At 45.0% G+C, this 27835-nt stretch overlaps 1 protein-coding gene and 1 pseudogene across 1 annotated transcript in view; both read right to left on the bottom strand.

Annotated features, from left to right (window-relative positions):
* LOC145879787 (ribonuclease inhibitor-like) overlaps positions 1-27835 on the bottom strand; it is a 206803-nt gene that overhangs the window by 43056 nt on the left and 135912 nt on the right. The window lies entirely within an intron of this gene.
* On the bottom strand, positions 17058-18103 carry LOC123743358 (ladderlectin pseudogene; annotated as a pseudogene).

Genomic DNA, 27835 nt, shown 5'->3' with positions numbered 1-27835 from the left:
CACTCTAACCACTAGTCTATCTGACCATACCAGTTACTGACCCACCACTCTAACCACTAGTCTATCTGACCATACCAGTTACTGACCCACCACTCTAACCACTAGTCTATCTGACCATACCAGTTACTAACCCACCACTCTAACCACTAGTCTATCTGACCATACCAGTTACTGACCCACCACTCTAACCACTAGTCTACCTGACCATACCAGTTACTGACCCAACACTCTAACCACTAGTCTATCTGACCATACCAGTTACTGACCCACCACTCTAACCACTAGTCTACCTGACCATACCAGTTACTGACCCAACACTCTAACCACTAGTCTATCTGACCATACCAGTTACTGAGCCACCACTCTAACCACTAGTCTATCTGACCATACCAGTTACTGACCCAACACTCTAACCACTAGTCTATCTGGCCATACCAGTTACTGACCCAACACTCTAACCACTAGTCTATCTGACCATACCAGTTACTGAGCCACCACTCTAACCACTAGTCTATCTGACCATACCAGTTACTGACCCAACACTCTAACCACTAGTCTATCTGGCCATACCAGTTACTGACCCACCACTCTAACCACTAGTCTATCTGACCATACCATACCAGTTACTGACCCACCACTCTAACCACTAGTCTATCTGACCATACCAGTTACTGACCCACCACTCTAACCACTAGTCTACCTGACCATACCAGTTACTGACCCACCACTCTAACCACTAGTCTATCTGACCATACCAGTTACTGACCCACCACTCTAACCACTAGTCTATCTGACCATACCAGTTACTGACCCACCACTCTAACCACTAGTCTATCTGACCATACCAGTTACTGACCCACCACTCTAACCACTAGTCTATCTGACCATACCAGTTACTGACCCACCACTCTAACCACTAGTCTATCTGACCATACCAGTTACTGACCCACCACTCTAACCACTAGTCTATCTGACCATACCAGTTACTGACCCACCACTCTAACCACTAGTCTACCTGACCATACCAGTTACTGACCCAACACTCTAACCACTAGTCTATCTGACCATACCAGTTACTGACCCACCACTCTAACCACTAGTCTATCTGACCATACCAGTTACTGACCCAACACTCTAACCACTAGTCTATCTGACCATACCAGTTACTGAGCCACCACTCTAACCACTAGTCTATCTGACCATACCAGTTACTGACCCAACACTCTAACCACTAGTCTATCTGGCCATACCAGTTACTGACCCAACACTCTAACCACTAGTCTATCTGACCATACCAGTTACTGAGCCACCACTCTAACCACTAGTCTATCTGACCATACCAGTTACTGACCCAACACTCTAACCACTAGTCTATCTGGCCATACCAGTTACTGACCCACCACTCTAACCACTAGTCTATCTGACCATACCAGTTACTGACCCACCACTCTAACCACTAGTCTATCTGACCATACCAGTTACTGACCCACCACTCTAACCACTAGTCTATCTGACCATACCAGTTACTGACCCACCACTCTAACCACTAGTCTATCTGACCATACCAGTTACTGACCCACCACTCTAACCACTAGTCTATCTGACCATACCAGTTACTGACCCACCACTCTAACCACTAGTCTACCTGACCATACCAGTTACTGACCCACCACTCTAACCACTAGTCTATCTGACCATACCAGTTACTGACCCACCACTCTAACCACTAGTCTATCTGACCATACCAGTTACTGACCCACCACTCTAACCACTAGTCTATCTGACCATACCAGTTACTGACCCACCACTCTAACCACTAGTCTATCTGACCATACCAGTTACTGACCCACCACTCTAACCACTAGTCTATCTGACCATACCAGTTACTGACCCACCACTCTAACCACTAGTCTATCTGACCATACCAGTTACTGACCCACCACTCTAACCACTAGTCTACCTGACCATACCAGTTACTGACCCACCACTCTAACCACTAGTCTATCTGACCATACCAGTTACTGACCCACCACTCTAACCACTAGTCTATCTGACCATACCAGTTACTGACCCACCACTCTAACCACTAGTCTATCTGACCATACCAGTTACTGACCCACCACTCTAACCACTAGTCTACCTGACCATACCAGTTACTGACCCACCACTCTAACCACTAGTCTACCTGACCATACCAGTTACTGACCCACCACTCTAACCACTAGTCTACCTGACCATACCAGTTACTGACCCACCACTCTAACCACTAGTCTATCTGACCATACCAGTTACTGACCCACCACTCTAACCACTAGTCTACCTGACCATACCAGTTACTGACCCACCACTCTAACCACTAGTCTATCTGACCATACCAGTTACTGACCCACCACTCTAACCACTAGTCTATCTGACCATACCAGTTACTGACCCACCACTCTAACCACTAGTCTATCTGACCATACCAGTTACTGACCCACCACTCTAACCACTAGTCTACCTGACCATACCAGTTACTGACCCACCACTCTAACCACTAGTCTATCTGACCATAACCAGTTACTGACCCACCACTCTAACCACTAGTCTATCTGACCATACCAGTTACTGACCCACCACTCTAACCACTAGTCTATCTGACCATACCAGTTACTGACCCACCACTCTAACCACTAGTCTATCTGACCATACCAGTTACTGACCCACCACTCTAACCACTAGTCTATCTGACCATACCAGTTACTGACCCACCACTCTAACCACTAGTCTATCTGACCATACCAGTTACTGACCCACCACTCTAACCACTAGTCTATCTGACCATACCAGTTACTGACCCACCACTCTAACCACTAGTCTACCTGACCATACCATACCAGTTACTGACCCACCACTCTAACCACTAGTCTATCTGACCATACCAGTTACTGACCCACCACTCTAACCACTAGTCTATCTGACCATACCAGTTACTGACCCACCACTCTAACCACTAGTCTATCTGACCATACCAGTTACTGACCCACCACTCTAACCACTAGTCTATCTGACCATACCAGTTACTGACCCACCACTCTAACCACTAGTCTATCTGACCATACCAGTTACTGACCCACCACTCTAACCACTAGTCTACCTGACCATACCAGTTACTGACCCACCACTCTAACCACTAGTCTATCTGACCATACCAGTTACTGACCCACCACTCTAACCACTAGTCTACCTGACCATACCAGTTACTGACCCACCACTCTAACCACTAGTCTATCTGACCATACCAGTTACTGACCCACCACTCTAACCACTAGTCTATCTGACCATACCAGTTACTGACCCACCACTCTAACCACTAGTCTATCTGACCATACCAGTTACTGACCCACCACTCTAACCACTAGTCTATCTGACCATACCAGTTACTGACCCACCACTCTAACCACTAGTCTACCTGACCATACCAGTTACTGACCCAACACTCTAACCACTAGTCTATCTGACCATACCAGTTACTGACCCACCACTCTAACCACTAGTCTATCTGACCATACCAGTTACTGACCCAACACTCTAACCACTAGTCTATCTGACCATACCAGTTACTGACCCACCACTCTAACCACTAGTCTATCTGACCATACCAGTTACTGACCCACCACTCTAACCACTAGTCTATCTGGCCATACCAGTTACTGACCCAACACTCTAACCACTAGTCTATCTGACCATACCAGTTACTGAGCCACCACTAACCACTAATCTATCTGACCATACCAGTTACTGACCCACCACTCTAACCACTAGTCTATCTGGCCATACCAGTTACTGACCCACCACTCTAACCACTAGTCTATCTGACCATACCAGTTACTGACCCACCACTCTAACCACTAGTCTACTGACTCCGACCACTCTAACCACTAGTCTATCTGACCATACAAGTTACTGACCCACCACTCTAACCACTAGTCTAGCTGACCATACCTTACCAGTTACTGACCCACCACTCTAACCACTAGACTACCTGACCATACCAGTTACTGACCCACCACTCTAACCACTAGTCTATCTGACCATACCAGTTACTGACCCACCACTCTAACCACTAGTCTATATGACCATACCAGTTACTGACCCACCACTCTAACCACTAGTCTATCTGACCATACCAGTTACTGACCCACCACTCTAACCACTAGTCTACCTGACCATCCCATACCAGTTACTGACCCACCACTCTAACCACTAGTCTATCTGACCATACCAGTTACTGACCCACCACTCAAACCACTAGTCTATCTGACCATACCAGTTAAAGACCAACCACTCTAACCACTAGTCTATCTGACCATACCAGTTACTGACCCACCACTCTAACCACTAGTCTACCTGACCATACCAGTTACTGACCCACCACTCTAACCACTAGTCTATCTGACCATACCAGTTACTGACCCACCACTCTAACCACTAGTCTATCTGACCATACCAGTTACTGACCCACCACTCTAACCACTAGTCTATCTGACCATACCAGTTACTGACCCACCACTCTAACCACTAGTCTATCTGACCATACCAGTTACTGACCCACCACTCTAACCACTAGTCTATCTGACCATACCAGTTACTGACCCACCACTCTAACCACTAGTCTATCTGACCATACCAGTTACTGACCCACCACTCTAACCACTAGTCTATCTGACCATACCAGTTACTGACCCACCACTCTAACCACTAGTCTATCTGACCATACCAGTTACTGACCCACCACTCTAACCACTAGTCTACCTGACCATACCAGTTACTGACCCACCACTCTAACCACTAGTCTATCTGACCATACCAGTTACTGACCCACCACTCTAACCACTAGTCTCTGACCATACCAGTTACTGACCCACCACTCTAACCACTAGTCTATCTGACCATACCAGTTACTGACCCACCACTCTAACCACTAGTCTATCTGACCATACCAGTTACTGACCCACCACTCTAACCACTAGTCTATCTGACCATACCAGTTACTGACCCACCACTCTAACCACTAGTCTATCTGACCATACCAGTTACTAACCCACCACTCTAACCACTAGTCTATCTGACCATACCAGTTACTGACTCACCACTCTAACCACTAGTCTACCTGACCATACCAGTTACTGACCCAACACTCTAACCACTAGTCTATCTGACCATACCAGTTACTGACCCACCACTCTAACCACTAGTCTACCTGACCATACCAGTTACTGACCCAACACTCTAACCACTAGTCTATCTGACCATACCAGTTACTGAGCCACCACTCTAACCACTAGTCTATCTGACCATACCAGTTACTGACCCAACACTCTAACCACTAGTCTATCTGGCCATACCAGTTACTGACCCAACACTCTAACCACTAGTCTATCTGACCATACCAGTTACTGAGCCACCACTCTAACCACTAGTCTATCTGACCATACCAGTTACTGACCCAACACTCTAACCACTAGTCTATCTGGCCATACCAGTTACTGACCCACCACTCTAACCACTAGTCTATCTGACCATACCATACCAGTTACTGACCCACCAATCTAACCACTAGTCTATCTGACCATACCAGTTACTGACCCACCACTCTAACCACTAGTCTACCTGACCATACCAGTTACTGACCCACCACTCTAACCACTAGTCTATCTGACCATACCAGTTACTGACCCACCACTCTAACCACTAGTCTATCTGACCATACCAGTTACTGACCCACCACTCTAACCACTAGTCTATCTGACCATACCAGTTACTGACCCACCACTCTAACCACTAGTCTACCTGACCATACCAGTTACTGACCCAACACTCTAACCACTAGTCTATCTGACCATACCAGTTACTGACCCACCACTCTAACCACTAGTCTACCTGACCATACCAGTTACTGACCCAACACTCTAACCACTAGTCTATCTGACCATACCAGTTACTGAGCCACCACTCTAACCACTAGTCTATCTGACCATACCAGTTACTGACCCAACACTCTAACCACTAGTCTATCTGGCCATACCAGTTACTGACCCACCACTCTAACCACTAGTCTATCTGACTATACCATACCAGTTACTGACCCACCACTCTAACCACTAGTCTATCTGACCATACCAGTTACTGACCCACCACTCTAACCACTAGTCTACCTGACCATACCAGTTACTGACCCAACACTCTAACCACTAGTCTATCTGACCATACCAGTTACTGACCCACCACTCTAACCACTAGTCTATCTGACCATACCAGTTACTGACCCACCACTCTAACCACTAGTCTACCTGACCATACCAGTTACTGAGCCACCACTCTAACCACTAGTCTATCTGACCATACCAGTTACTGACCCACCACTCTAACCACTAGTCTATCTGACCATACCAGTTACTGTCCCACCACTCTAACCACTAGTCTATCTGACCATACCAGTTACTGACCCACCACTCTAACTACTAGTCTATCTGACCATACCAGTTACTGACCCACCACTCTAACCACTAGTCTATCTGACCATACCAGTTACTGACCCACCACTCTAACCACTAGTCTATCTGACCATACCAGTTACTGACCCACCACTCTAACCACTAGTCTATCTGACCATACCAGTTACTGACCCACCACTCTAACCCCTAGTCTATCTGACCATACCAGTTACTGACCCACCACTCTAACCCCTAGTCTATCTGACCATACCAGTTGCTGACCCACCACTCTAACCACTAGTCTATCTGGCCATACCAGTTACTGACCCACCACTCTAACCACTAGTCTAACTGACCATACCAGTTACTGACCCACCACTCTAACCTCTAGTCTATCTGACCAGACCAGTTCAGTCCTAAAATAAGACAATATTCAAGTGTTTAAATGAAGTCCATAGTATTAGGATTGTGTACACAGCTATTCTACTATACAGTTACAAACTGCTGCTACACATTTGGTCAGAGACGAGTTCAGACTGAAACCTGCCTTAGTATCTGTTATATCTGGGGACAAAGTGTCCTGGTTCAATTATCTTCTGTTATATCTTGGGACAAAGTGTCCTGGTTCAATTATCTTCTGTTATATCTTGGGACAAAGTGTCCTGGTTCAATTATCTTCTTTTATATCTGGGGACAAAGTGTCCCTGTTCAATTATCTTCTGTTATATCTTGGGACAGTGTCCTGGTTCAATTATCTTCTGTTTCAGGGAAAATTGAGGGTCCGAGTTCAGGCCACACTATATAGTAGACGGTATGTGTCAAAAAGTGATTGATGATCTATTTCTGTGTTTTATGTTTATGCCCTTTTAAGGACATCCTGTCTGGATGTCCTCATACTATTTAGGGTGGGCTTATGTATCTTTCTTCGAAGTAAAGCAAATGTTTGCAATAAAAAGTAATGGCCTGATGATTGATGTTTGGTGATCTTGTTGAACTGAAAGAAAATGTGTTTGAAAAATGTGAAACAGTTGGACATTTTTGTAGTGAACTTATGGAGCTGCTGTGTTGTGAGCCCTTGTAGAATGAAAAAGTAAATTCCAAGCAGGTCTGCCTGAGTATGAGTAAGTGATAGACTTGTCCTGTGAACATAAACCTCAAGAGAAATAAACCACAGAAAACTCTAAATAAGAAATAAATAAAACATGGATTTGTTAAATAAAGTGTTTTGTGTAACCTATACTTTATGTTTGCCGTTCTGTTGGATGGAATTGAAGGTTAAGTTTGTGCCCACCTCCAATTTGGTGGGACCATACTTTTTGTTGTGTGTGGCCACCGACATCACTCAAAACAGCTTCACATTCACATATTATGGATATGCTGGGTTGGCGCCCCCTTTGGGTTGTGCCTTGGCGGAGATCTTTGTGGGCTATACTCGGCCTTGTCTCAGGATGGTAAGTTGGTGTTTGAAGATATCCCTCTAGTGGTGTGGTGGCTGTGCTTTGGCAAGGTGGGTGGGGTTATCCTGTTTATAATAGGGGGCAGTATTTTCACGGCCGGATAAAAAATGTACCCGATTTAATCTGGTTATTACTCCTGCCCAGAAACTAGAATTTGAATATAATTATTTGATTTGGATGGAAAACACCCTAAAGTTATAAAAACTGTTTGAATGGTGTCTGTGAGTATAACAGAACTCATATGGCAGGCCAAAACCTGAGAAGATTCTATATGGGAAGTGCCCTGTCTGACCATTTCTTGGCCTTCTGTAGCCTCTTTATCGAAAATAGAGGATCTCTGCTGTAACGTGACATTTTCTAAGGCTCCCATAGGCTCTCAGAAGGCGCCAGAACGTTGAATGGTAACTCTGCAGTCCCTGGGCGAAAAACAGTAGGGGTTTTGGAAAGTGGTCGTTCTGAGAATAATGACACGGGCGCACGTGTGGATGTGAAGACTCCATTTTCTATTTTCAGTGTTTGAACGAAAACAAGGTCTCCCGGTTGGAATATTATCGCTATTTTATGAGAAAAAATAGAATAAAATTGATTTTAAACAGCGTTTGACATGCTTCGAAGTACGGTAATGGAATATTTTGAAATTTTTTGTCACAATAAGCGCCAGCGCGTCACCCTTCGGATAGTGTCTTGAACCAAGAACAAAACGCAGCTATTTGGATATAACTATGGATTATTTTGAACCAAAACAACATTGGATGTTGAAGTAGAAGTCCTGGGAGTGCATTCTGACGAAGAACAGCAAAGGTAATCCAATTTTTCTTATAGTAAATCTGAGTTTGGTGAGTGCCAAACTTGGTGGGTGTCAAAATAGCTAGCCGTGATGGCCGGGCTATCTACTCAGAATATTGCAAAATTTGCTTTCACCGAAAAGCTATTTTAAAATCGGACACCGCGATTGCATAAAGGAGTTCTGTATCTATACTTCTTAAAATAATTGTTATGTTTTTTGTGAATGTTTATCGTGAGTCATTTAGTAAATTCACTGGAAGCTTTCGGTGGGTATGCTAGTTCTGAACGTCACATGCTAATGTAAAAAGCTGGTTTTTGATATAAATATGAACTTGATTGAACAAAACATGCATGTATTGTATAACATAATGTCCTAGGAGTGTCATCTGATGAAGATCATCAAAGGTTAGTGCTGCATTTAGCTGTGGTTTTGGTTTTTGTGACTTTATATGCTAGCTTGAAAAATGGGTGTGTGATTATTTCTGGCTTGGTACTCCCCTGACATAATCTAATGTTTTGCTTTCGTTGTAAAGCCTTTTTGAAATCGGACAATGTGGTTAGATAATGGAGAGTCTTGTCTTTAAAATGGTGTAAAAGAGTCATATGTTTGAAAAATTGAAGTTTTGGGATTTTTGAGGTGTTTGTAATTCACGCCACGCTCTATCATTGGATATTGGCGAGGCGTTCCGCTAGCGGAACATCTAGATGTAAGAGGTTAAATCCTGTCTGTTTGGCCCTGTCCGGGGGTATCATCGGACGGGGCCACAGTGTCTCTTGACCCCTCCAGTCTCAGCCTCCAGTATTTATGCTGCAGTAGTTTATGTGTCGGGGGGCTAGTGTCAGTCAGTTATATCTGGAGTATTTCTCCTGTCTTATCCGGTGTCCTGTGTAAATGTAAGTATGCTCTATCTAATTCCCTCTTTCTCTCTCTCTCTCGGAGGACCTGAGCCCTAGGACCATGCCTCAGGACTACCTGGCATGATGCATCCTTGCTGTCCCCAGTCCACCTGGCCGTGCTGCTGCTCCAGTTTCAACTGTTCTGCCTATGGGACCCTGACCTGTTCACCGGATGTGCTACCTGTCCCAGACCTGCTGTTTTCAACTCTCTAGAGACAGCAGGAGCGGTAGAGATACTCTCAATGATCGGCTATGAAAAGCCAACTGACATTTACTCCTGAGGTGCTGACCTGTTGCACCCTCGACAACTACTGTGATAATTATTATTTGACCCTGCTGGTCATCTATGAACATTTGAACATCTTGGCCATGTTCTGTTATAATCTCAACCTTGCACAGCCAGAAGAGGACTGGCCACCCCTCATAGCCTGGTTCCTCTCTAGGTTTCTTCCAAGGTTTAGGTATTTCTAGGGAGTTTTTCCTAGCCACCATGCTTCTACACCTGCATTGCTTGCTGTTTGGGGTTTTAGGCTGGGTTTCTGTACAGCACTTTGAGATATCAGCTGATGTAAGAAGGGCTATATAAATACATTTGAAATGTTTAATTCGAGCATATGCATATTCATTCCATTATTACTTATTAAACGACAGGCTTGACATCAGTCGTATTAATGTAATTGTTGTTAAGTTCTTTCTCATCTCCCTTCAAACGTCCAGTGATCTTGGAGGAAGGTGGAATTGGATGATGCTACCAGAACGTCCAGCTTCTATTTACCAATTTATCATTTTACTGAGGCAGCAATTTGACAATCCTTGCACCTTTGACATTCAATTTCAAAACTCACAGTCTGATTCACAGTTTATCAAGTTGACCTGCATTGATGATCTGCCAAACAGGGGCACAGTTAAGCTGTTGATATTGGAGGATGCCATGACTAGCTCTGGGGTGTCATTGAGTAATCTACACTTATCAACTACACATTATCCAGGACAACCGAGTGACAACTTTGAGGTGCCAACATTTTCACATGATCTTGAATTGTTGCTGAGAGAGGGAAATCAAGGGTATGACCAATTTGGAAGACAACTGGTGTTAAGCCAGAAACCAAACACAACAGATTTTGGATGGTGTGGCAAAATCTATGAATCAGAGGAATGAGTATCCAAGTGAGTGTGACTTTGAAGATGCTGCAAAAGCCTTAGTCCACTGACATAAATGCCTTGCTGACAATGGGTCACCAAAAGTGTGGGAGGGATGGAAGAATGGCCTTAAGTTTAAAGTAGACAAATACAGAACGAAACTGGGCAGAGAAAGTTGTCCTGAGGTTGGTAAAAAAAGTGCCCAAAATGGAAAGATCCAGAACCACCACTAAAACACACTGTTTACTGTGAACCAGTCAACCTGTCACAGTTCCCTCAATCAAACGTTGAAGCAGATCTGGAAAAGCTAAGGACCGATATTTCTCTTGAGATGAAGAAGACACACGAAGACTTGGCTGTAATCAATCTCTGTATGGGAAAGATATTTGCCCTGAGAAGACAGGAGATCCTGAACAGCAGTCCTGAAATACAGACAGTGGAGAATAGATGGCCGGCACTATTTCTATAGTCACAGGTATTGCTTTATCCTGGTGGCAGAGTTTACACTCTGTTACAATGTCTACAATGGAGGGAATGGAGGGTTTACATTCTGTTACAATGTCTACAATGGAGGGAATGGAGGGTTTACATTCTGTTACAATGTCTACAATGGAGGGTTTACATTCTGTTACCATGTCTAAAATGGAGGGAATGGAGGGTAAGTGTGTGTGTGTGTGCAGGGAGGGTGGGGGGTATTGAATTATTATCATTCAGTAAGAGCCCTACTAATGTATAATCTCTTTAAGTACTAACCCTAGTAATGTATAATCTCTTTAAGTACTAACCCTAGTAATGAATAATCTCTTTAACCTGTTATGGCTAGGGGGCAGTATTTTCACGGCTGGATAAAAAACGTACCCGATTTAATCTGGTTACTACTCCTGCCCAGAAACTAGAATATGCATATAATTATTTTAGTTAGATAGAAAACACCCTAAAGTTTCTAAAACTGTTTGAATGGTGTCTGTGAGTATAACAGAACTTGTATGGCAGGCCAAAACCTGAGAAGATTCCATACAGGAAAGCCCTCTCTGACCATTTCTTGGCATTCTATAGCCTCTTTATGGAAAATAGAGGATCTCTGCTGTAATGTGACATTTTCTAAGGCTCCCATAGGCTCTCAGAAGGCGCCAGAACGGGGAATGATGACTCTGCAGTCCCTGGGCGAAAAACAGTAGGCGATTTGGAAAGTGGTCGATCTGAGAACAATGACACGGGGCGCGTGTGCATGTGACGACTCCATTTTACTTCTTTCAGTCTTTGAACGGATACAACGTCTCCCGGTCGGAATATTATCGCTATTTTACGAGAAAAATTGCATAAAAATAGATTTTCACCTCTATGGGCTAGGTGGGACGCTTGCGTCCCACCTACTCAACAGCCAGTGTAATCCCGTGGCGCGATATTCAAATACCTTAGAAATGCTATTACTTAAATTTCTCAAACATATGACTATTTTACACCATTTTAAAGACAAGACTCTCGTTAATCTAACCACACTCTCCGATTTCAAAAAGGCTTTACAACAAAAGCAAAACATTAGATTATGTCAGCAGAGTACCCAGCCAGAAATAATCAGACACCCATTTTTCAAGCTAGCATATAATGTCACATAAACCCAAACCACAGCTAAATGCAGCACTAACCTTTGATGATCTTCATCAGATGACAATCCTAGGACATTATGTTATACAATACATGCATGTTTTGTTCAATCAAGTTCATATTTATATCAAAAAACAGCGTTTTACATTAGCATGTGACGTTCAGAACTAGCATACCCACCGAAAACTTCCAGTGAATTTACTAAATTACTCACGATAAATGTTCACAAAAAACATAACAATTATTTTAAGAATTATAGATACAGAACTCCTTTATGCAATCGCGGTGTCCGATTTTAAAATAGCTTTTCGGTGAAAGCACATTTTGCAATATTCTGAGTAGATAGCCCGGCCATCATGGCTAGCAATTTTGACACCCACCAAGTTTGGCACTCACCAAACTCAGATTTACTATAAGAAAAATTGGATTACCTTTGCTGTTCTTCGTCAGAATACACTCCCAGGACTTCTACTTCAACACCCAATGTTGTTTTGGTTCCAAATAAGCTGGTTTTTGATATAAATACGAACTGGATTGAACAAAACATGCATGTATTGTATAACATAATGTCCTAGGAGTGTCATCTGATGAAGATCATCAAAGGTTAGTGCTGCATTTAGCTGTGGTTTTGGTTTTTGTGACATTATATGCTAGCTTGAAAAATGGGTGTGTGATTATTTCTGCTGGGTACTCTCCTGACATAATGTAATGTTTTGCTTTCGTTGTAAAGCCTTTTTGAAATCAGACAATGTTGTTAGATAAAGGAGAGTCTTGTCTTTAAAATGGTGTAAAATATTCATATGTTTGAAAAATTGAAGTTTTTGGATTTTTGAGGAGTTTGTAATTCGCGCCACGCCCTATCATTGGATATTGGCGAGGCGTTCCGCTAGTGCAACATCTAGATGTAAGTACTAGGCCTAGTAGTGTATAATCTCTTTAAGTACTAACCCTAGTAATGTATAATCTCTTTAAGTACTAACCCTAACCCTAGTAATGTATAATCTCTTTAAGTACTAACCCTAGTAATGTATAATCTCTTTAAGTACTAACCCTGACCCTAGTAATGTATAATCTCTTTAAGTACTAACCCTAGTAATGTATAATCTCTTTAAGTACTAACCCTAACCCTAGTAATGTATAATCTTTTTAAGTACTAACCCTAACCCTAGTAATGTATAATCTCTTTAAGTACTAACCCTAACCCTAGTAATGTATAATCTCTTTAAGTACTAACCCTAACCCTAGTAATGTATAATCTCTTTAAAACCTCTTGCATCTAGGCGTTCCGCTATGCTGTCTGTGTGGGTGGATCATTTCAATTTGTCCATGATGTGTACGCCGAGAAACTTAAAACTTTCCACCTACTGTACCGTTGATGTGGATAGGGGGATGCTCCCTCTGCTGTTTCCTGAAGTCCATGATCAACACCTTTGTTTTGTTGACGTTGCGTGTGAGGTTATTTTCCTGACACCACACTCCGAGGGCCCTCACCTCCTCCCTGTAGGCCGTCTCGTTGTTTTTGGTATGTATTCCTCTTGTCCAGATGGGTTAGGGCAGTGTGCAGTGTGATTGCGATTGCGTCGTCTGTGGACCTCTTGGGGCAGTAAGCAAATTGGAGTGGGTCAAGGGTGTCAGGTAGGGTGGAGGTGATATGATCCTTGACTAGTCTCTCAAAGCACTTCATGATGACGGAAGTGAGTGCTACGGGGCAAAAGTTGTTTAGCTCAGCTCAGCTTGTTTAGCTCAGCTCTATCTGTCGTCCTTTAACCCTCGTCTTCATCTGTCGTCCTTTAACCCTCGTCTCTATCTGTCGTCCTTTAACCCTTGTCTCCATCTATCGTCCTTTAACCCTCGTCTCTATCTGTCGTCCTTTAACCCCCGTCTCCATCTGTCGTCCTTTAACCCTCGTCTCTATCTGTCGTCCTTTAACCCCCGTCTCCATCTGTCGTCCTTTAACCCTAGTCTCTATCTGTCGTCCTTTACATTTACATTTAAGTCATTTAGCAGACGCTCTTAACCAGAGCGACTTACAAATTGGTGCATTCACCTTATGATATCCAGTGGAACAACCACTTTACAATAGTGCATCTAAATCTTTTAGGGGGGGGGGGGGTTAGAAGGATTACTTTGTCCTATCCCAGGTATTCCTTAAAGAGGTGGGGTTTCAGGTGTCTCCGGAAGGTGGTGATTGACTCCGCTGTCCTGGCGTCGTGAGGGAGCTTGTTCCACCATAGGGGTGCCAGAGCAGCGAACAGTTTTGACTGGGCTGAGCGGGAACTGTGCTTCCTCAGAGGTAGAGGGGCCAGCAGGCCAGAGGTGGATGAGCGCAGTGCCCTCGTTTGGGTGTAAGGACTGATCAGAGCCTGAAGGTACGGAGGTGCCGTTCCCCTCACGGCTCCGTAGGCAAGCACCATGGTCTTGTAGCGGATGCGAGCTTCAACTGGAAGCCAGTGGAGAGAGCGGAGGAGCGGGGTGACGTGAGAGAACTTGGGAAGGTTGAACACCAGACGGGCTGCGGCGTTCTGGATGAGTTGTAGGGGTTTAATGGCACAGGCAGGGAGCCCAGCCAACAGCGAGTTGCAGTAATCCAGACGGGAGATGACAAGTGCCTGGATTAGGACCTGCGCCGCTTCCTGTGTGAGGCAGGGTCGTACTCTGGGAATGTTGTAGAGCATGAACCTACAGGATCGGGTCACCGCCTTGATGTTAGTGGAGAACGACAGGGTGTTGTCCAGGGTCACGCCAAGGTTCTTAGCACTCTGGGAGGAGGACACGTCTTCATCTGTCGGCCTTTAACCCTCGTCTTCATCTGTCGTCCTTTAACCCTCGTTTCCATCTGTCGTCCTTTAACCCTCGTTTCCATCTGTCCTCCTTTAACCCTCGTTTCCATCTGTCCTCCTTTAACCCTCGTCTCCATCTGTCGTCCTTTAACCCCCTTCTCCATCTGTCGTCCTTTAACCCTCGTTTCCATCTGTCCTCCTTTAACCCTCGTCTCCATCTGTCGTCCTTTAACCCCTGTCTCCATCTGTTGTCCTTTAACCCTCGTCTCTATCTGTCGTCCTTTAACCCTCGTCTCCATCTGTTGTCTTTTAACCCTCGTCTCCATCTGTCGTCCTTTAACCCTCGTCTCCATCTGTCGTCCTTTAACCCCTGTCTCCATCTGTCGTCCTTTAACCCTCGTCTCCATCTGTCGTCCTTTAACCCCTGTCTCCATCTGTTGTCCTTTAACCCTCGTCTTCATCTGTGGTCCTTTAACCCTTGTCTCCATCTGTCCTCCTTTAACCCTCGTCTCCATCTATCGTCCTTTAACCCCCGTCCTTTAACCCTCGTCTCCATCTGTCCTCCTTTAACCCTCGTCTCCATCTATCGTCCTTTAACCCTCGTCTCTATCTGTTGTCCTTTAACCCCCGTCTCCATCTGTTCTCCTTTAAGCCTATCCTATGACACCTACAGTATTCACCTCTAACACAGACCTTGTTTTTTTCCTAGTGCTCTCTAGAAACCTGAATAGCAACTATGTCCCAGCAATAATGTGCTCTGCTGGACAAAACCTTTTGTTATCTGTTTATTTCATTATATCATCAACATTCCTAGTGGTTTAGGGAAAGTACTAATACGTTTATTCAGATCTAACTACTAACTTCACTATCAATCTGAAGCATGACATAAGCTTTATATCCAAACACCTTATAGCTATGAGTTCTGATAGTTCTAATGGAAATGTGTATAAAGAGTCATTCAAATTATTTGTTTTTAACTCTTTGAAATATCTGCCACTGTCATGACGGTATGGAGAAAAGCAGATGTTTTTATTTCATATGTGTCTCTGACACTGCACTTTCTTCAACTTATACTTCTCTGATGTCCCCTGTCCTTTCCTGCTCTTGTTGACAAGTGAGCCTACAGTATATGCGAACATTGCCTTAAGCGTAGTAGGTGTGAATCAAGTGAAGTATAATTTCAATATAACCTGGTGTCACAAACTCACTTCCTCTGACAATTGCCCAAAATAAGCAGCTTCCTCCTCGTATATCTCTCCTCCTAAAGCTCTACTGGCTGTCAAGTTGTTCTGTGAGGGACTCTCCGTCCCTGTGACTCCGCCTTTTCTTTCTTTTCTGCCTTTTAATCTCAGAGCTTCTTCAGTCCTTCATTCAGGGGAGAAATGAAATAGCACTCTCTCTCTCCCTCTCTCTCTCTCTCTCTCTCTCTCTCTCTCTCTCTCTCTCTCTCTCTCTCTGGACACATTCCCTGTCACATTTCTCAGCCTCATGGATTTAGCCTCAGATATGAAAGACAGGGAATGGTAACACTTTACAATAAGGGTACATTAGTTAATGCATTAGTTAACCTGAATAAATAAATCATTCATTTAATATCTACTAAGTATTTATTCATTGTATGCATGTTTACTAAGCCATAAATTATGAACTAATGCTGATAATTCATGTTAGTTAATAGTTATATAACTTTATTTTCCTGCATCTAAACCATTCAGAAACAAATGGTCTGTTAGGAAGAGAGTTAATAATTCATATTAACAGTATGATAAGGTTGTATCATGTATCAATTGTTTTTAGTGATGCAGGTTGATGTTATTGAGAGATTATCTTTATTCTAGTTTATAATATCTCACCATCAGACTAACTGATGTGCCATGACAACTTGTTTAGCAATAGCAAATGAAGAAAACAAACTATTCAGAGTATGTCATTTATCTTTAATTTCAAAAGCAGGATCAGCAACATCACACAGTTTCATCACAAGTTTACCTAATGTTAGTTAACCTGAAAGGTTAGCCTACCTAAACAGTAGCTAGCTAACAGCAGATCATGACTTAGTATAAAAGTCTGCATTGAACTTCAAAGGCAGTTTTTTCGGTAGCTACATGTTTGCTGTTTGCTGTCTCTTGTAAATTCCTCTGTCATTATTTCTAACTGTTAGATATGGCTTGTTAGCTAATCATTAGATAGGTGGAAAGATGTTTTGTGAATACATGTTTTATTTGTCATGTTGGTGAGCTGCAGTGAGTGACAGATCTTGGTTTGAGTATTGAAGTGTAGACTGTTGACCCCTGGAGGTGGGAGTTGAAGTGGCTGGGTCATTTCCTAGCCTACATTCTTCTGGAACAGATAGATACAAACTTCCACTCACAGGGCACATCAAACCAGAGCTTCTCACTTGCAGCGTTCATCTGCAGACAGTCCTCTCCTTCTCCAGCGTTATTGGGCTCACCAGTGTTCCAGTGAGTGTAGTCAAATCTGGTCCCATCTGACCACATCCATAAGCCCTCCTTGACTGCATCAAAACCTCCAACCCAGGTGTCAGGTAGGTGGCCATTGGTGTCCTTTGTCAGTGCTTGCATGAAACGGTACTCTAAAAGGTTATGCACGGATGCTAGGTTTCCACCAAGTGCCAAACAGTTTTGCTCTGAATCTGCCCATGACTGTGGAATGCTGACAAACTTGAAACAGCGTGATCCATATGGGTGCCAGTCTGAGGGACATGAACTTTCCTTTGTCCCCTCCTGCACTGCTGCTACCTGAGCCTCAACAGGAGGAGTCTGTTCCACCTCAGTCTTCAGTAAGGGTTCTAAACCAAGGAGCAGGGTCAGGTTGGCATCGCCCAGTGCAATGGCAGCACTCAGAAGCAGAAGGATGGCCAACTTCTCCATAGTAATCTTTTCCTGTCAGAGAAGGAATCACAGGTGGTAGTCTGTAGGTTCTGTTCAGCTTGAGATAGAGGAACACTTTTATACGTGCAGGTCACCAAGCCACAAGGACGAAGTACAAAAACATATATTTACACTGATTCCAACGTACCAAAAAAACATGTTGACACTGATTCCACATCCTATTGGGAAATGTATCCTAATCATTCTGGCAAATATACACTGAGTGTACAAAACATTAAGGTCACCTGCTCTTTCCATGACCTAGACTGACCAGGTGAATCCAGTTTAATCAGTGTAGATAAAGGGGAGGAGACAGAGCCTTGAGACAACTGAGAGATGGATTGTGTGTGTGCCATTCAGAGGGTGAAGACAATAGATTTAAGTGCCTTTGAACGGGGTATGATAGGTGCCAGATGCACCTGTTCGTGTCAAGAACTGCAACGCTGCTGGGTTTTCACGCTCAACAGTTTCTGGTGTGTACAAAACATTAAGAACACCTTCCTAATATTGAGCTGAAGCTCCTCCCACCGAATACGAAGAATCACCATGATAATAAGTTTGTCTAGGCAACAACAAAAACCTTTAAGCAGCAAAAACTACAATAAATAAATACAGATGAATGAAACTGAAAAAAGCATTTAAACCCGGCCGGGCCCCCAAGAAAGAATTCAAATGTGAAAGATTAGCAGTAGAAGTTGGAAGTTTACTACATACACCTTAGCCAAATAAATTTAAACTAAGTTTTTAACAATTCCTGACATTTAATCCTAGTAAAAATGCCCTGTTTTAGGTCAGCTAGGATCACCACTTTATTTTAAGAATGTGAAATGTCAGAATAATAGTAGAGAGAATAATTTATTTCAGCTTCTGTTTCTTTCATCACAAAAAACTAAAATGTAAGTGTAATGTCTATTTAACTAGGCAAGTCAGTTAAGAACAAATAATTATTTACAATGACGGCCTACCCCGGCCAAACCAAGACAACACTGGGCCAAATGTGCGCTGCCCTATGGAAATCCCAATCAAGGCCAGATGTGATACAGCCTGGATTCGAACCAGGGACTATAGTCATACCTCTTGCACTGAGATGCAGTGCCTTAGACCACTGCACCACTCAGGAGCCCTGTGTGTGTGTGTGGTGTGTGTGTGTGTGTGTGTGTGTGTGTGTGTGTGTGTGTGTGTGTGTGTGTGTGTGTGTGTGTGTGTGTGTGTGTGTGTGTGTGTGTGTGTGTGTGTGTGTGTGTGTGTGTGTGTGTGTGTGTGTGTCCTTTGTGTATGCACCACTTAAGGGAAGAATGAGCAGTGAGGTTAGGATTAAAATCTGATTTTATTACTTTCTGTCTGTTCCAGCTAGTTACCACTTTGCTGAACTGCCTCCAGGGCAAGATTCATGACAATAAATGCCAACCTGCCTCCTAGTCATCCCCTCCTTATCTTTACAAGGCTGCAGAACATGCAAGCTAGTGATGTGGGGGTTCTCTCATAACCCTCAGTCCCCAGGTGGGTAGATGGCAGGTTGTTTAAAGAGAAGCTAGTGATGTGGGGGTTCTCTCATAACCCTCAGTCCCCAGGTGGGTAGATGGCAGGTTGTATAAATAGAAAACAAAAGGCTACATAAAAAAATCCATACATGTACAGTTTAAGTCGGAAGTTAATATTCATCTCAGCCAAATTCTTTTAAACTCAGTTTTAAAAGAATTCCCTGTCTGTAACGGCTGTCTGGAAGAGGGAACCAAGGTGCAGCAGAGGTTGTGTTCATCATTAGAATTTTAATTCAAAATATGAAAAATGAACAAAAACGACAGCAAACAGTCCTGTTAGGAAAATACTCTAAACAGAAACAATTACCCACAAAACCCAAAGGAAAAACATGCTCCTTATGTGTGACTCCCAATCAGCAGCAACGAGCTTCAGCTGTGCCTGATTGGGAGCCACACACGGCCCAAAACAAAGAAATACCAAAACATAGAAAAAGGAACATAGAACGCCCACCCAATGTAACACCCTGGCCTAACCAAAATAAAGAACAAAAAAAAACCTCTCTATGGCCAGGGTGTTACACTGTCTTAGGTCAGTTAGGATCACCACTTTAGTTTAAGAATGTGAAATGTCCGAATAATAGTATAGAGAATGATTTATTTCAGCATTTATTTCTTTCATCATATTCCCACTGGGTCAGAAGTTTACATACACTCAATTAGTATTTGGTAGCATTGCCTTTAAATTGTTTAACTTGGGTCAAACGTTTCGGGAAGCCTTCCACAAGCTTCCCACTATAAGTTGGGTGAATTCTGGCCCATTCCTCCTGACAGAGCTGGTGTAACTGAGTCAGGTTTGTAGGCCTCCTTGCTCGCACACGCTTTTTCAGTTCTGCCCACAAATGTTCTATAGAATTGAGGTCAGGGCTTTGTGATGGCCACTCCAATACCATGACTTTGTTGTCCGTAAGCCATTTTGCCACAACTTTGGAAGTATGCTTGGGGTAATTGTCCATTTGGAAGACCCATTTGCAACCAAGCTTTAACTTCCTGACTGATGTCTTGAGATGTTGCTTCAATATATCCACATAATTTTGTTCCTCATGAAGCCATCTATTTTGTGAAGTGCACCAGTCCCTCCTGCAGCAAAGTACCCCCACAACATGATGCTGCCACCCCCGTGCTTCACGGTTGGGATGGTGTTCTTCGGCTTGCAAGCCTCCCCCTTTTTCCTCCAAACATAACGATGGTCATTATGGCCAAACAATTCTATTTTTGTTTCATCAGACCAGAGGACATTTCTCCAAAAAGTACTACCTTTATCCCCATGTGCAGTTGCAAACCGTAGTCTGGCTTTTTTATGGTGGTTTTGGAGCAGTGGCTTCTTCCTTGCTGAGCGGCCTTTCAGGTTATGTCAATATAGGACTCGTTTTACCGTCGATATGGATACTTTTGTACCTGTTTCCTCCAGGATCTTCACAAGATCATTTGCTGTTGTACTGGGTTTGATTTGCACTTTTCACACCAAAGTACGTTCATCTCTAGGAGACAGAACGCGTCTCCTTCCTGAGCGGTATGATGGCTGCGTGGTCCCATTGTGTTTATACTTGTGTACTATTGTTTTCACAGATGACCTTGGTACCTTCAGACGTTTGGAAATTGCTCCCAAGGATGAACCAGACTTGTGGTGGTCTACAATTGTTCTTTCTGAAGTCTTGGCTGATTTCTTTTGATTTTCCCATGATGTCAAGCAAAGAGACACTGAGTTTGAAGATAGGCCTTGAAATACATCCACAGGTACACCTCCAATTGACTCAAATGATGTCAATTAGCCTATCAGAAGCTTCTAAAGCCATGACATAATTTTCTGGAATTTTCCAAGCTGTTTAAAGGCACAGTCAACTTAATGTATGCAAACTTCTGACCCACTGGAATTGTGATGTGAAATAATCTGTCTGTAAACAACTGTTGGAAAAATTACTTGTGTCATGCACAAAGTAGATGTCCTAACCAACTTGCCAAAACTATAGTTTGTTAACAAGACATTTGTGGAGTGGTTGAAAAACGAGTTTTACTGACTCCAACCTAAGTGTATGTAAACTTCCGACTTCAAATGAATAAGCCTACGCACAATCCGTACGTACGTGGACTTGATATACACCTTGAACTAAATATGTCATTTAATTATAGGTTGGGCTTTTTCTCTTATTCCAGGCTTTATCAAACAAATTGGCAAACGTGAATATAGAATGGACAATAAAACATTTCACGGTTTCCTCTTTGATCAGCCAAATAATGCCAGGGTTCTCCTAGGCCCTACCACCTAGTGGCTTTCTGGAATAGAAACACCTGTATATCGTCTTTTAAAGGGCAATAAAGTATTGAGTGAATTTCATTCTCTACCTCTTCCAGGTCACAGTAGTTACAAAGTCTCTCCTCTACTATTCTAATACTGTTGACACATGGAGGGGTAATATCCTTGTTCTTACCTGTGTACATAGAGCTCTCTAACACCGGCCTGTTGACACATGGAGGGGTAATATCCCTGTTCTTACCTGTGTACATAGTGATCTCTAATACCTGTTGACAGATGGAGGGGTAATATCCCTGTTCTTACCTGTGTACATAGTGATCTCTAATACCTGTTGACTCATGGAGGGGTAATATCCCTGTTCTTACCTGTGTACATAGAGCTCTCTAACACCGGCCTGTTGACACATGGAGGGGTAATATCCCTGTTCTTACCTGTGTACATAGTGATCTCTAATACCTGTTGACAGATGGAGGGGTAATATCCCTGTTCTTACCTGTGTACATAGTGATCTCTAATACCTGTTGACTCATGGAGGGGTAATATCCCTGTTCTTACCTGTGTACATAGTGATCTCTAATACCTGTTGACACATGGAGGGGTAATATCCCTGTTCTTACCTGTGTACATAGTGATCTCTAATACTTGTTGACACATGGAGGGGTAATATCCCTGTTCTTACCTGTGTACATAGAGCTCTCTAACACCGGCCTGTTGACACATGGAGGGGTAATATCCCTGTTCTTACCTGTGTACATAGTGATCTCTAATACCTGTTGACACATGGAGGGGTAATATCCCTGTTCTTACCTGTGTACATAGTGATCTCTAATACCTGTTGACACATGGAGGGGCAATATCCCTATTATTACCTGTGTACATAGTGATCTCTAATACCTGTTGACACATGGAGGGGTAATATCCCTGTTCTTACCTGTGTACATAGTGATCTCTAATACCTGTTGACACATGGAGGGGCAATATCCCTGTTCTTACCTGTGTACATAGAGCTCTCTAACACCGGCCTGTTGACATGGAGGGGTAATATCCCTGTTCTTACCTGTGTACATAGTGATCTCTAATACCTGTTGACATGGAGGGGTAATATCCCTGTTCTTACCTGTGTACATAGTGATCTCTGGCTGTAGGGTGGACATAACCTTTCTCTCACACATTTATTTGTTCTTAATCAAACAAACGTTTCTCAATTTAGGTTTATGATTTATCTCCTCCACCAATTTATTTTCATATTGCATCATCAGTTGTTTTTTAAATCTTTAATGTAGTTTTCATACAGATATTCTTAGTCAGACAGAAAGTTTTAGATTAGATGAGTTTATTAGTCACTTGGGATGGAGATGTAATTACAGGGTGAAAATCTGATAGACCGGGATCAACAGTGCAGGTAAACATGTAATAAATAAATAGAGAAGTGAATGAGACATAACAATAATAATAATTATAATAATATATACACATTTACAACTGTAGCAATTATACATCACAGTTGGGTGGTGGGGGCAGGGTAACAGTCTGTAATATCCATTGGGTGGTGGGGGCAGGGTAACAGGGTAACAGTCTAATGTCCATTGGGTGGTGGGGGCAGGGTAACAGTCTGTAATGTCCATTGGGTGGTGGGGGCAGGGTAACAGTCTGTAATGTCCATTGGGTGGTGGGGGCAGGGTAACAGTCTGTAATGTCCATTGGGTGGTGGGGGCAGGGTAACAGGGTAACAGTCTGTAATGTCCATTGGGTGGTGGGGGCAGGGTAACAGGGTAACAGTCTGTAATATCCATTGTGTGGTGGGGGCAGGGTAACAGGGTAACAGTCTGTAATGTCCATTGGGTGGTGGGGGCAGGGTAACAGTCTGTAATGTCCATTGGGTGGTGGGGGCAGGGTAACAGGGTAACAGTCTGTAATGTCCATTGGGTGGTGGGGGCAGGGTAACAGGGTAACAGTCTGTAATGTCCATTGGGTGGTGGGGGCAGGGTAACAGTCTGTAATGTCCATTGGGTGGTGGGGTGCAGGGTGAATGTTCCTGTGTGGGAGGAGGGGTGCAGGGTAACTGTTCCTGTGTGGGGGGTGGGGTGCAGGGTAAATGTTCATGTGTGGGAGGTGGGGCGCAGGGTAACAGTCTGTAATGTCCATTGGGTGGTGGGGGCAGGGTAACAGGGTAACAGTCTGTAATATCCATTGGGTGGTGGGGGCAGGGTAACAGGGTAAAAGTCTGTAATGTCCATTGGGTGGTGGGGGCAGGGTAACAGGGTAACAGTCTGTAATGTCCATTGGGTGGTGGGGGCAGGGTAACAGGGTAACAGTCTGTAATGTCCATTGGGTGGTGGGGGCAGGGTAACAGTCTGTAATGTCCATTGGGTGGTGGGGTGCAGGGTGAATGTTCCTGTGTGGGAGGAGGGGTGCAGGGTAACTGTTCCTGTGTGGGGGGTGGGGTGCAGGGTAAATGTTCATGTGTGGGAGGTGGGGCGCAGGGTAAATTTTCCAGTGTGGGTCTTGGGGTGCAGGGTAAATGTTCCTGAGGGGGGAGGGGTGCAGGGTAAATGTTCCTGTGTGGGAGGTGGGGTGCAGGGTAAATGTTCATTTGGGAGGGGGGGGGGGGAGTGGAGGTTAAATGTTCCTGTGTGGGAGGTGTGGTGCAGGGTAAATGTTGCTGTGTGGGGGGTGGGGTGCAGGGTAAATGTTCCTGTGTGGGAGGTGGGGTGCAGGGTAAATGTTCCTGTGTGGGAGGTGGGGTGCAGGGTAAATGTTCCTGTGTGGGAGGTGGGGTGCAGGGTAAATGTTCCTGTGTGGGAGGTGGGGTGCAGGGTAAATGTTCCTGTGTGGGAGGTGGGGTGCAGGGTAAATATTCCTGTGTGGGAGGTAAGGATGCAGGGTAAATGTTCCTGTGTGGGACGTAGGGTGCAGGGTAAATATTCCTGTGTGGGAGGTAAGGATGCAGGGTAAATGTTCCTGTGTGGGAGGTAGGGTGCAGGGAAAATATTCCTGTGTGGGAGGTAAGGATGCAGGGTAAATGTTCCTGTGTGTGAGGTGGGGTGCAGGGTAAATGTTCCTGTGTGGGAGGTGGGGTGCAGGGTAAATATTCTTGTGTGGGAGGTGGGGTGCAAGGTAAATATTCCTGTGTGTGAGGTGGGGTGCAGGGTAAATGTTACTGTGTGTGAGGTGGGGTGCAGGGTAAATGTTCCTTTGTGGGTGTGGTGGGGTTCGGGGTAAATATTCCTGTGTGGGAGGTGGTGTGCAGGGTTAATGTTCCTGTGTCGAGGGTGGGGTGCAGGGTAAATGTTCCTGTGTGGGAGGAGGGGTGCAGGGTAAATGTTCCTGTGTGGGGGGTGGGGTGCAGGGTAAATGTTCATGTGTAGGAGATGGGGCGCAGGGTAAATTTTCCAGTGTGGGTTTTGGGGTGCAGGGTAAATGTTCCTGAGGGAGGAGGGGTGCAGGGTAAATGTTCCTGTGTGGGAGATGGGTTGCAGGGTAAATGTTACTGTGTGTGAGGTGGGGTGCAGGGTAAATGTTCCTGTGTGGTGGGTGGGGTGCAGGGTAAATGTTCCTGTGTGGGGGGAGGGGTGCAGGGTAAATGTTCCTGTGTGGGAGATGGGGTGCAGGGTAAATGTTCCTGTGTGGGAGGTGGGGTGCAGGGTAAATGTTCCTGTGTGGGAGGTGGGGTGCAGGGTAAATATTCCTGTGTGTGAGGTGGGGTGCAGGGTAAATGTTCCTGTGTGGGAAGTGGGGTGCAGGGTAAATATTCCTGTGTGGGAGGTGGGGTGCTGGGTAAATATTCCTGTGTGGGAGGTGGGGTGCAGGGTAAATGTTCCTGTGTGGGGGGTGGGGTGCAGGGTAAATGTTCCTGTGTGGGAGGTGGGTGCAGGGTAAATGTTCCTGTTTGGGGGTAGGGGTGCAGGGTAAATGTTCCTGTGTGGGAAGAGGGGTGCAGGGTAAATGTTCCTGTGTGGGAGGTGGGGTGCAGGGTAAATGTTCCTGTGTGTGAGGTGGGGTGCAGGGTAAATGTTCCTGTGTGGGAGGTGGGTGCAGGGTAAATGTTCCTGTGTGGGAGGTGGGTGCAGGGTAAATGTTCCTGTGTGGGAAGAGGGGTGCAGGGTAAATGTTACTGTGTGTGAGGTGGGGTGCAGGGTAAATGTTCCTGTGTGGGAAGTGGGGTGCAGGGTAAATATTCCTGTGTGGGAGGTGGGGTGCTGGGTAAATATTCCTGTGTGGGAGGTAGGGTGCAGGGTAAATGTTCCTTTGTGGGTGTGGTGGGGTTCGTGGTAACTGTTCCTGTGTGGGAGGTGGTGTGCAGGGTTAATGTTCCTGTGTCGGGGGTGGGGTGCAGGGTAAATGTTCCTGTGTGGGAGGAGGGGTGCAGGGTAAATGTTCCTGTGTGGGGGGTGGGGTGCAGGGTAAATGTTCATGTGTAGGAGATGGGGCGCAGGGTAAATTTTCCAGTGTGGGTTTTGGGGTGCAGGGTAAATGTTCCTGATGGAGGAGGGGTGCAGGGTAAATGTTCCTGTGTGGGAGGTGGGTTGCAGGGTAAATGTTACTGTGTGTGAGGTGGGGTGCAGGGTAAATGTTCCTGTGTGGTGGGTGGGGTGCAGGGTAAATGTTCCTGTGTGGGGGAAGGGTGCAGGGTAAATGTTCCTGTGTGGTGGGTGGTGTGCAGGGTAAATGTTCCTGTGTGGGAGGTGGGTGCAGGGTAAATGTTCCTGTGTGGGAGCTGGGTGCAGGGTAAATGTTCCTGTGTGGGAAGAGGGGTGCAGGGTAAATGTTCCTGTGTGGGAGGTGGGGTGCTTTGTAAATGTTCCTGTGTGGGAGACGGGGTGAGGTGTAAATGTTCCTGTGTGTGTGAGGTGGGGTGCAGGGTAAATGTTCCTGTGTGGGAGGTGGGGTTCAGGGTAAATATTCCTGAGTGTATATTCCTGAGTGTGTGAAATGTTCCTGAGGCGGGAGGGGTGCAGGGTAAATGTCCCTGTGTGGGAGGTGGGGTGCAGGGTAAATGTTCATTTGGGAGGGGGGGGGGGGGAGTGGAGGTTAAATGTTCCTGTGTGGGAGGTGTGGTGCAGGGTAAATGTTCCTGTGTGGGGGGTGGGGTGCAGGGTAAATGTTCCTGTGTGGGAGGTGGGGTGCAGGGTAAATGTTCCTGTGTGGGAGGTGGGGTGCAGGGTAAATGTTCCTGTGTGGGAGGTGGGGTGCAGGGTAAATGTTCCTGTGTGGGAGGTGGGGTGCAGGGTAAATGTTCCTGTGTGGGAGGTGGGGTGCAGGGTAAATATTCCTGTGTGGGAGGTAAGGATGCAGGGTAAATGTTCCTGTGTGGGACGTAGGGTGCAGGGTAAATATTCCTGTGTGGGAGGTAAGGATGCAGGGTAAATGTTCCTGTGTGGGAGGTAGGGTGCAGGGAAAATATTCCTGTGTGGGAGGTAAGGATGCAGGGTAAATGTTCCTGTGTGTGAGGTGGGGTGCAGGGTAAATGTTCCTGTGTGGGAGGTGGGGTGCAGGGTAAATATTCTTGTGTGGGAGGTGGGGTGCAAGGTAAATATTCCTGTGTGTGAGGTGGGGTGCAGGGTAAATGTTACTGTGTGTGAGGTGGGGTGCAGGGTAAATGTTCCTTTGTGGGTGTGGTGGGGTTCGGGGTAAATATTCCTGTGTGGGAGGTGGTGTGCAGGGTTAATGTTCCTGTGTCGAGGGTGGGGTGCAGGGTAAATGTTCCTGTGTGGGAGGAGGGGTGCAGGGTAAATGTTCCTGTGTGGGGGGTGGGGTGCAGGGTAAATGTTCATGTGTAGGAGATGGGGCGCAGGGTAAATTTTCCAGTGTGGGTTTTGGGGTGCAGGGTAAATGTTCCTGAGGGAGGAGGGGTGCAGGGTAAATGTTCCTGTGTGGGAGATGGGTTGCAGGGTAAATGTTACTGTGTGTGAGGTGGGGTGCAGGGTAAATGTTCCTGTGTGGTGGGTGGGGTGCAGGGTAAATGTTCCTGTGTGGGGGGAGGGGTGCAGGGTAAATGTTCCTGTGTGGGA

The sequence above is a fragment of the Salmo salar genome, chromosome 06 (assembly GCF_965601325.2).
Source record: "Salmo salar chromosome 06, fSalSal1, whole genome shotgun sequence".
In the NCBI taxonomy this organism is placed as follows: Eukaryota; Metazoa; Chordata; class Actinopteri; order Salmoniformes; family Salmonidae; genus Salmo; species Salmo salar.
This window is presented reverse-complemented; position numbering and strand designations above follow the sequence as displayed.